This window comes from Styela clava, chromosome 15 (genome assembly GCF_964204865.1).
Source record: "Styela clava chromosome 15, kaStyClav1.hap1.2, whole genome shotgun sequence".
Classification (NCBI taxonomy): domain Eukaryota; kingdom Metazoa; phylum Chordata; class Ascidiacea; order Stolidobranchia; family Styelidae; genus Styela; species Styela clava.
In genome coordinates this window covers 3,185,001-3,192,500 of record NC_135264.1, presented here as the reverse complement: position 1 = coordinate 3,192,500, position 7,500 = coordinate 3,185,001, and the positions used below count along the sequence as shown (strand labels likewise).

The 7,500-nt window shown below is 56.1% G+C and overlaps 2 non-coding genes and 1 pseudogene across 2 annotated transcripts; all 3 read left to right on the top strand.

The window, feature by feature from the left end:
• Positions 1 to 4,340: 4,340 nt before the first annotated feature.
• On the top strand, positions 4,341 to 6,150 carry LOC144413305 (small subunit ribosomal RNA). The gene has a single exon (XR_013469338.1). It is a non-coding gene; the product is annotated as a small subunit ribosomal RNA (ribosomal RNA).
• Positions 6,151 to 6,448: 298 nt separating this feature from the next.
• Positions 6,449 to 6,602, top strand: LOC144413182 (5.8S ribosomal RNA). Its single transcript, XR_013469219.1, has one exon. It is a non-coding gene; the product is annotated as a 5.8S ribosomal RNA (ribosomal RNA).
• A 288-nt stretch (positions 6,603 to 6,890) lies between these two features.
• LOC144413482 (large subunit ribosomal RNA) overlaps positions 6,891 to 7,500 on the top strand; it is a 3,695-nt pseudogene continuing 3,085 nt past the window's right edge.

The window sequence follows — 7,500 nt, the reverse complement described above, 5'->3', positions numbered from 1 at the left end:
GTAAACTCGAATGAGCCAAGAAAGAGCGGTGCGGGGCCGGTCGGAGCGCACCCTTTTCTCGGTGGCTGGCGGGCGAGAGAGTGCTGCGTCGCCGGCATCGGCGTCGAAAGAAACCGAGCCGAAAAAAGTTAAAGTACAAACGTGCAAGCATACTAACCTAACCCTAGGTAAGGCATGTCAGAGCGAAAGACAGTAATTTCGAATGAGCCAAGAAAGAGCGGTGCGGGGCCGGTCGGAGCGCACCCTTTTCTCGGTGGCTGGCGGGCGAGAGAGTGCTGCGTCGCCAGCATCGGCGTCGAAAGAAGCCGAGCCGAAAAAAGTTAAAGTACAAACGTGCAAGCATACTAACCTAACCCTAGGTAAGGCATGTCAGAGCGAAAGACAGTAAACTCGAATGAGCCAAGAAAGAGCGGTGCGGGGCCGGTCGGAGCGCACCCTTTTCTCGGTGGCTGGCGGGCGAGAGAATGCTGCGTCGCCGGCATCGGCGTCGAAAGAAACCGAGCCGAAAAAAGTTAAAGTACAAACGTGCAAGCATACTAACCTAACCCTAGGTAAGGCATGTCAGAGCGAAAGACAGTAATTTCGAATGAGCCAAGAAAGAGCGGTGCGGGGCCGGTCGGAGCGCACCCTTTTCTCGGTAGCTAGCGGGCGAGAGAGTGCTGCGTCGCCGGCATCGGCGTCGAAAGAAGCCGAGCCGAAAAAAGTTAAAGTACAAACGTGCAAGCATACTAACCTAACCCTAGGTAAGGCATGTCAGAGCGAAAGACAGTAATTTCGAATGAGCCAAGAAAGAGCGGTGCGGGGCCGGTCGGAGCGCACCCTTTTCTCGGTGGCTGGCGGGCGAGAGAGTGCTGCGTCGCCGGCATCGGCGTCGAAAGAAGCCGAGCCGAAAAAAGTTAAAGTACAAACGTGCAAGCATACTAACCTAACCCTAGGTAAGGCATGTCAGAGCGAAAGACAGTAATTTCGAATGAGCCAAGAAAGAGCGGTGCGGGGCCGGTCGGAGCGCACCCTTTTCTCGGTGGCTGGCGGGCGAGAGAGTGCTGCGTCGCCGGCATCGGCGTCGAAAGAAGCCGAGCCGAAAAAAGTTAAAGTACAAACGTGCAAGCATACTAACCTAACCCTAGGTAAGGCATGTCAGAGCGAAAGACAGTAATTTCGAATGAGCCAAGAAAGAGCGGTGCGGGGCCGGTCGGAGCGCACCCTTTTCTCGGTGGCTGGCGGGCGAGAGAGTGCTGCGTCGCCGGCATCGGCGTCGAAAGAAGCCGAGCCGAAAAAAGTTAAAGTACAAACGTGCAAGCATACTAACCTAACCCTAGGTAAGGCATGTCAGAGCGAAAGACAGTAATTTCGAATGAGCCAAGAAAGAGCGGTGCGGGGCCGGTCGGAGCGCACCCTTTTCTCGGTGGCTGGCGGGCGAGAGAGTGCTGCGTCGCCGGCATCGGCGTCGAAAGAAGCCGAGCCGAAAAAAGTTAAAGTACAAACGTGCAAGCATACTAACCTAACCCTAGGTAAGGCATGTCAGAGCGAAAGACAGTAATTTCGAATGAGCCAAGAAAGAGCGGTGCGGGGCCGGTCGGAGCGCACCCTTTTCTCGGTGGCTGGCGGGCGAGAGAGTGCTGCGTCGCCGGCATCGGCGTCGAAAGAAGCCGAGCCGAAAAAAGTTAAAGTACAAACGTGCAAGCATACTAACCTAACCCTAGGTAAGGCATGTCAGAGCGAAAGACAGTAATTTCGAATGAGCCAAGAAAGAGCGGTGCGGGGCCGGTCGGAGCGCACCCTTTTCTCGGTGGCTGGCGGGCGAGAGAGTGCTGCGTCGCCGGCATCGGCGTCGAAAGAAACCGAGCCGAAAAAAGTTAAAGTACAAACGTGCAAGCATACTAACCTAACCCTAGGTAAGGCATGTCAGAGCGAAAGACAGTAATTTCGAATGAGCCAAGAAAGAGCGGTGCGGGGCCGGTCGGAGCGCACCCTTTTCTCGGTGGCTGGCGGGCGAGAGAGTGCTGCGTCGCCGGCATCGGCGTCGAAAGAAGCCGAGCCGAAAAAAGTTAAAGTACAAACGTGCAAGCATACTAACCTAACCCTAGGTAAGGCATGTCAGAGCGAAAGACAGTAATTTCGAATGAGCCAAGAAAGAGCGGTGCGGGGCCGGTCGGAGCGCACCCTTTTCTCGGTGGCTGGCGGGCGAGAGAGTGCTGCGTCGCCGGCATCGGCGTCGAAAGAAACCGAGCCGAAAAAAGTTAAAGTACAAACGTGCAAGCATACTAACCTAACCCTAGGTAAGGCATGTCAGAGCGAAAGACAGTAATTTCGAATGAGCCAAGAAAGAGCGGTGCGGGGCCGGTCGGAGCGCACCCTTTTCTCGGTGGCTGGCGGGCGAGAGAGTGCTGCGTCACCGGCATCGGCGTCGAAAGAAACCGAGCCGAAAAAAGTTAAAGTACAAACGTGCAAGCATACTAACCTAACCCTAGGTAAGGCATGTCAGAGCGAAAGACAGTAATTTCGAATGAGCCAAGAAAGAGCGGTGCGGGGCCGGTCGGAGCGCACCCTTTTCTCGGTGGCTGGCGGGCGAGAGAGTGCTGCGTCGCCGGCATCGGCGTCGAAAGAAGCCGAGCCGAAAAAAGTTAAAGTACAAACGTGCAAGCATACTAACCTAACCCTAGGTAAGGCATGTCAGAGCGAAAGACAGTAATTTCGAATGAGCCAAGAAAGAGCGGTGCGGGGCCGGTCGGAGCGCACCCTTTTCTCGGTGGCTGGCGGGCGAGAGAGTGCTGCGTCGCCGGCATCGGCGTCGAAAGAAGCCGAGCCGAAAAAAGTTAAAGTACAAACGTGCAAGCATACTAACCTAACCCTAGGTAAGGCATGTCAGAGCGAAAGACAGTAATTTCGAATGAGCCAAGAAAGAGCGGTGCGGGGCCGGTCGGAGCGCACCCTTTTCTCGGTGGCTGGCGGGCGAGAGAGTGCTGCGTCGCCGGCATCGGCGTCGAAAGAAGCCGAGCCGAAAAAAGTTAAAGTACAAACGTGCAAGCATACTAACCTAACCCTAGGTAAGGCATGTCAGAGCGAAAGACAGTAATTTCGAATGAGCCAAGAAAGAGCGGTGCGGGGCCGGTCGGAGCGCACCCTTTTCTCGGTGGCTGGCGGGCGAGAGAGTGCTGCGTCGCCGGCATCGGCGTCGAAAGAAGCCGAGCCGAAAAAAGTTAAAGTACAAACGTGCAAGCATACTAACCTAACCCTAGGTAAGGCATGTCAGAGCGAAAGACAGTAATTTCGAATGAGCCAAGAAAGAGCGGTGCGGGGCCGGTCGGAGCGCACCCTTTTCTCGGTGGCTGGCGGGCGAGAGAGTGCTGCGTCGCCGGCATCGGCGTCGAAAGAAACCGAGCCGAAAAAAGTTAAAGTACAAACGTGCAAGCATACTAACCTAACCCTAGGTAAGGCATGTCAGAGCGAAAGACAGTAATTTCGAATGAGCCAAGAAAGAGCGGTGCGGGGCCGGTCGGAGCGCACCCTTTTCTCGGTGGCTGGCGGGCGAGAGAGTGCTGCGTCGCCGGCATCGGCGTCGAAAGAAGCCGAGCCGAAAAAAGTTAAAGTACAAACGTGCAAGCATACTAACCTAACCCTAGGTAAGGCATGTCAGAGCGAAAGACAGTAATTTCGAATGAGCCAAGAAAGAGCGGTGCGGGGCCGGTCGGAGCGCACCCTTTTCTCGGTGGCTGGCGGGCGAGAGAGTGCTGCGTCGCCGGCATCGGCGTCGAAAGAAACCGACCCGAAAAAAGTTAAAGTACAAACGTGCAAGCATACTAACCTAACCCTAGGTAAGGCATGTCAGAGCGAAAGACAGTAATTTCGAATGAGCCAAGAAAGAGCGGTGCGGGGCCGGTCGGAGCGCACCCTTTTCTCGGTGGCTGGCGGGCGAGAGAGTGCTGCGTCGCCGGCATCGGCGTCGAAAGAAGCCGAGCCAAAAAAAGTTAAAGTACAAACGCGATGCTAATGAGCGAGCCGTTGTCTCGACTAATATGTAGGGGGCGTTCGATCGAGCGTCTGGCTTGAGCGCTTGTCGGCCTAGCAGAACGGTCGCATTGTTATGCCCGGGTTTTAGGCACCGCTGCAGGCGGCCGGCAGAGCTCTTGTTTGTGCGAAACTGAATGGATCGAGCCCGAGAGAGGGCGAGCAAAGAAAAAACGCAAATCGCTCCGCCTGGCACTGCCGGCGAGAGCGTGGACGTCGCGGCCAGCGACTGTCGAAGCTGAGTACGGCCGCAGGCGATCGCCTCGGTCTTAAACGAATGCGACGAGCACGCGCCGGGCGGCCCAGCAAGGGCCGAGCGCAGCTGTCGCAGCTATCTGGTTGATCCTGCCAGTAGTGATATGCTTGTCTCAAAGATTAAGCCATGCAGGTGCAAGTACGAGTTCTCGTAAAGCGAAACTGCGAATGGCTCATTAAATCAGTCTTGGTTTATTTGGTCTCGTAAGCGAAGTGGATAACTGTGGTAATTTTAGAGCTAATACATGCATTAAGCGCCGACTTCGGGAGGCGCGCTTTTATCAGATCAAAACCGACCGGGTTCGTCCTGTGACGTTTGATGACTCTGGATAACCACGCGGATCGTACGGTCTCTGCACCGACGACGTATCATTCAAGTGTCTGCCCTATCAACTGTCGAAGGTACGCTACGTGCCTACCTTTGTGATAACGGGTAACGGGGAATCAGGGTTCGATTCCGGAGAGGGAGCCTGAGAAACGGCTACCACATCCAAGGAAGGCAGCAGGCGCGCAAATTACCCATTCCCGACACGGGGAGGTAGTGACGAAAAATAACAATACAGGACTCTAACGAGGCCCTGTAATTGGAATGAGTACATCCTAAAACTCTTAACGAGTATCCATTGGAGGGCAAGTCTGGTGCCAGCAGCCGCGGTAATTCCAGCTCCAACAGTGTATGCTAAAGTTGTTGCGGTTGAAAAGCTCGTAGTTGGATTTTGGGCGAGCGCCGCCGGTCCGTCGCAAGGCGTGTCACTGGTTGCGTTCGCCTCACCTTCGGTTCTCCGTCGGTGCTCTTGACTGAGTGTCGGCGGTGGCCGATAAGTTTACTTTGAAAAAATTAGAGTGTTCAAAGCAGGCTGTTCGCCTGCATAGTGTTGCATGGAATAATGGAATAGGACCTCGGTTCTATTTTGTTGGTTTTCGGAGCACGAGGTAATGATTAAGAGGGACAGACGGGGGCGTCCGTACTCTGCCGTTAGAGGTGAAATTCTTGGATCGGCGGAAGACGAACTACTGCGAAAGCATTCGCCAAGAATGTTTTCTTTAATCAAGAGCGAAAGTCAGAGGTTCGAAGACGATCAGATACCGTCCTAGTTCTGACTATAAACGATGCCAACTAGCGATCGGGAGGCGTTACCATGACGACCTTTCCGGCAGCTTCCGGGAAACCAAAGTCTTTGGGTTCCGGGGGAAGTATGGTTGCAAAGCTGAAACTTAAAGGAATTGACGGAAGGGCACCACCAGGAGTGGAGCCTGCGGCTTAATTTGACTCAACACGGGGAAACTCACCCGGCCCGGACACAGGTAGGATTGACAGATTGAGAGCTCTTTCTTGATTCTGTGGGTGGTGGTGCATGGCCGTTCTTAGTTGGTGGAGCGATTTGTCTGGTTAATTCCGATAACGAACGAGACTCTGGCATGCTAAATAGTTACGCGACCTTCTCGGTCGGCGTCTAACTTCTTAGAGGGACTAGTGGCGTTTAGCCACACGAGATTGAGCAATAACAGGTCTGTGATGCCCTTAGATGTCCGGGGCCGCACGCGCGCTACACTGAGTGAAGCAGCGAGTGTCTAACCTAGGCCGAAAGGTCCGGGTAACCCGTTGAACCTCATTCGTGATTGGGATAGGGACTTGCAATTGTTTCCCTTGAACGAGGAATTCCCAGTAAGCGCAAGTCATCAACTTGCGTTGATTACGTCCCTGCCCTTTGTACACACCGCCCGTCGCTACTACCGATTGAATGGTTTAGTGAGATCCTTGGATCGGCCCCGTCGCGGCTGGCAACGGCCGCGTCGGCGTGTCGAGAAGACGATCAAACTTGATCATTTAGAGGAAGTAAAAGTCGTAACAAGGTTTCCGTAGGTGAACCTGCGGAAGGATCATTACCGAAGGTGGTGGTAGGCCCCGGCCGACCGCGCACTGAATTGTCTTTGGGTGCCGCCGAGAGGGCGGCCGTCAATCGGGGTTCCGCCCCGTGCGACACGCGTAACACGTTGGCATAGCAAGGCAGCCGAGTGCGATGGTGGCTTCTGGGCACCGCGCTCGATGTGCCGCCGGCCCAGCCCGGCGGTCGCTCGGCGCCGTTTGTTGGTGTTTTTGTGCAGTTGTTGTCGGTGGTGGTTTTGTGGTCGATCCCACAGTGTGACGTCCGCGCGCTTCGGCGCCGGGCGAAACGTCGAGGACGACTCTTAACGGTGGATCACTCGGCTCGCGAGTCGATGAAGGACGCAGCCAAGTGCGAGAAGTAATGTGAATTGCAGAACACATTGAACGTCGACCTTCTGAACGCGAATTGCGGTCTCGGGTCAATCCCGGGACCGCGTCTGCCTCAGGGTCGCGTTCGTCCTCACCCGAGGGCCGTCGCCTGGCCTCTGCGAAGACGGCCGGGCGTCGCCCCAAGTTGAAGCGGTCGCCGAGCTTTCTCGGCGCGACCGCGTGTCCCGTACACCGCCGGCCCCTCGACGTGTTCAACTACGTTCGAGGGGCGGGTCCAGGTCGGTCGGTCCGGTCACGAGATCAAGACCGACCGTGGGCCAAGGCGGCGACGGTACGCGCTCGGTCGGCGCCGGCGGCGACGACTTGCGATGCCAGCGGGCCGTGTAAGAAGCGGCCCGCTTGACACATACGACCTGAGTTCAGGCGAGAGCACCCGCTGAATTTAAGCATATTATTAAGCGGAGGAAAAGAAACCAACAGGGATTCCCTGAGTAACGGCGAGTGAACCGGGAAGAGTCCAGCGTCGAATCTGCGCGCTTTTCGAGCGCGCCGAGTTGTGACGTACGGAAGTCCCAGTGCGGCTGACGGCGAGCGCCGGTGTCCTTCTGATCGAGGCCTCGTCCCACGGCGGGTGTTAGGCCCATAGGGGCGCTTGCCTTGGCCGCTTCGGGTCTTCTCGGAGTCGGGTTGTTTGGGAATGCAGCCCAAAGCGGGTGGTAAACTCCACCTAAGACTAAATACGGTCGCGAGACCGATAGCGGACAAGTACCGTGAGGGAAAGTTGAAAAGCACTTTGAAAAGAGAGTTCAAGAGTACGTGAAACCGTTGAGAGGCAAACGGGAGGGCCCGTCAGGTCGCCGGCTTGCTTTCAGTTGGGTGCGGGGGCGCGCCGTCTCGGTTCGCGGACGCTTAAGGCGCCGCTGCCGAGTCGGCTCGCGCACCGTCTCAGCGCACTAGCGACCGGCGCGGGTCACGACCGGTTTGCCGTCGGTCTAAGTCCCCGCGCGAAGGTGGCCTCC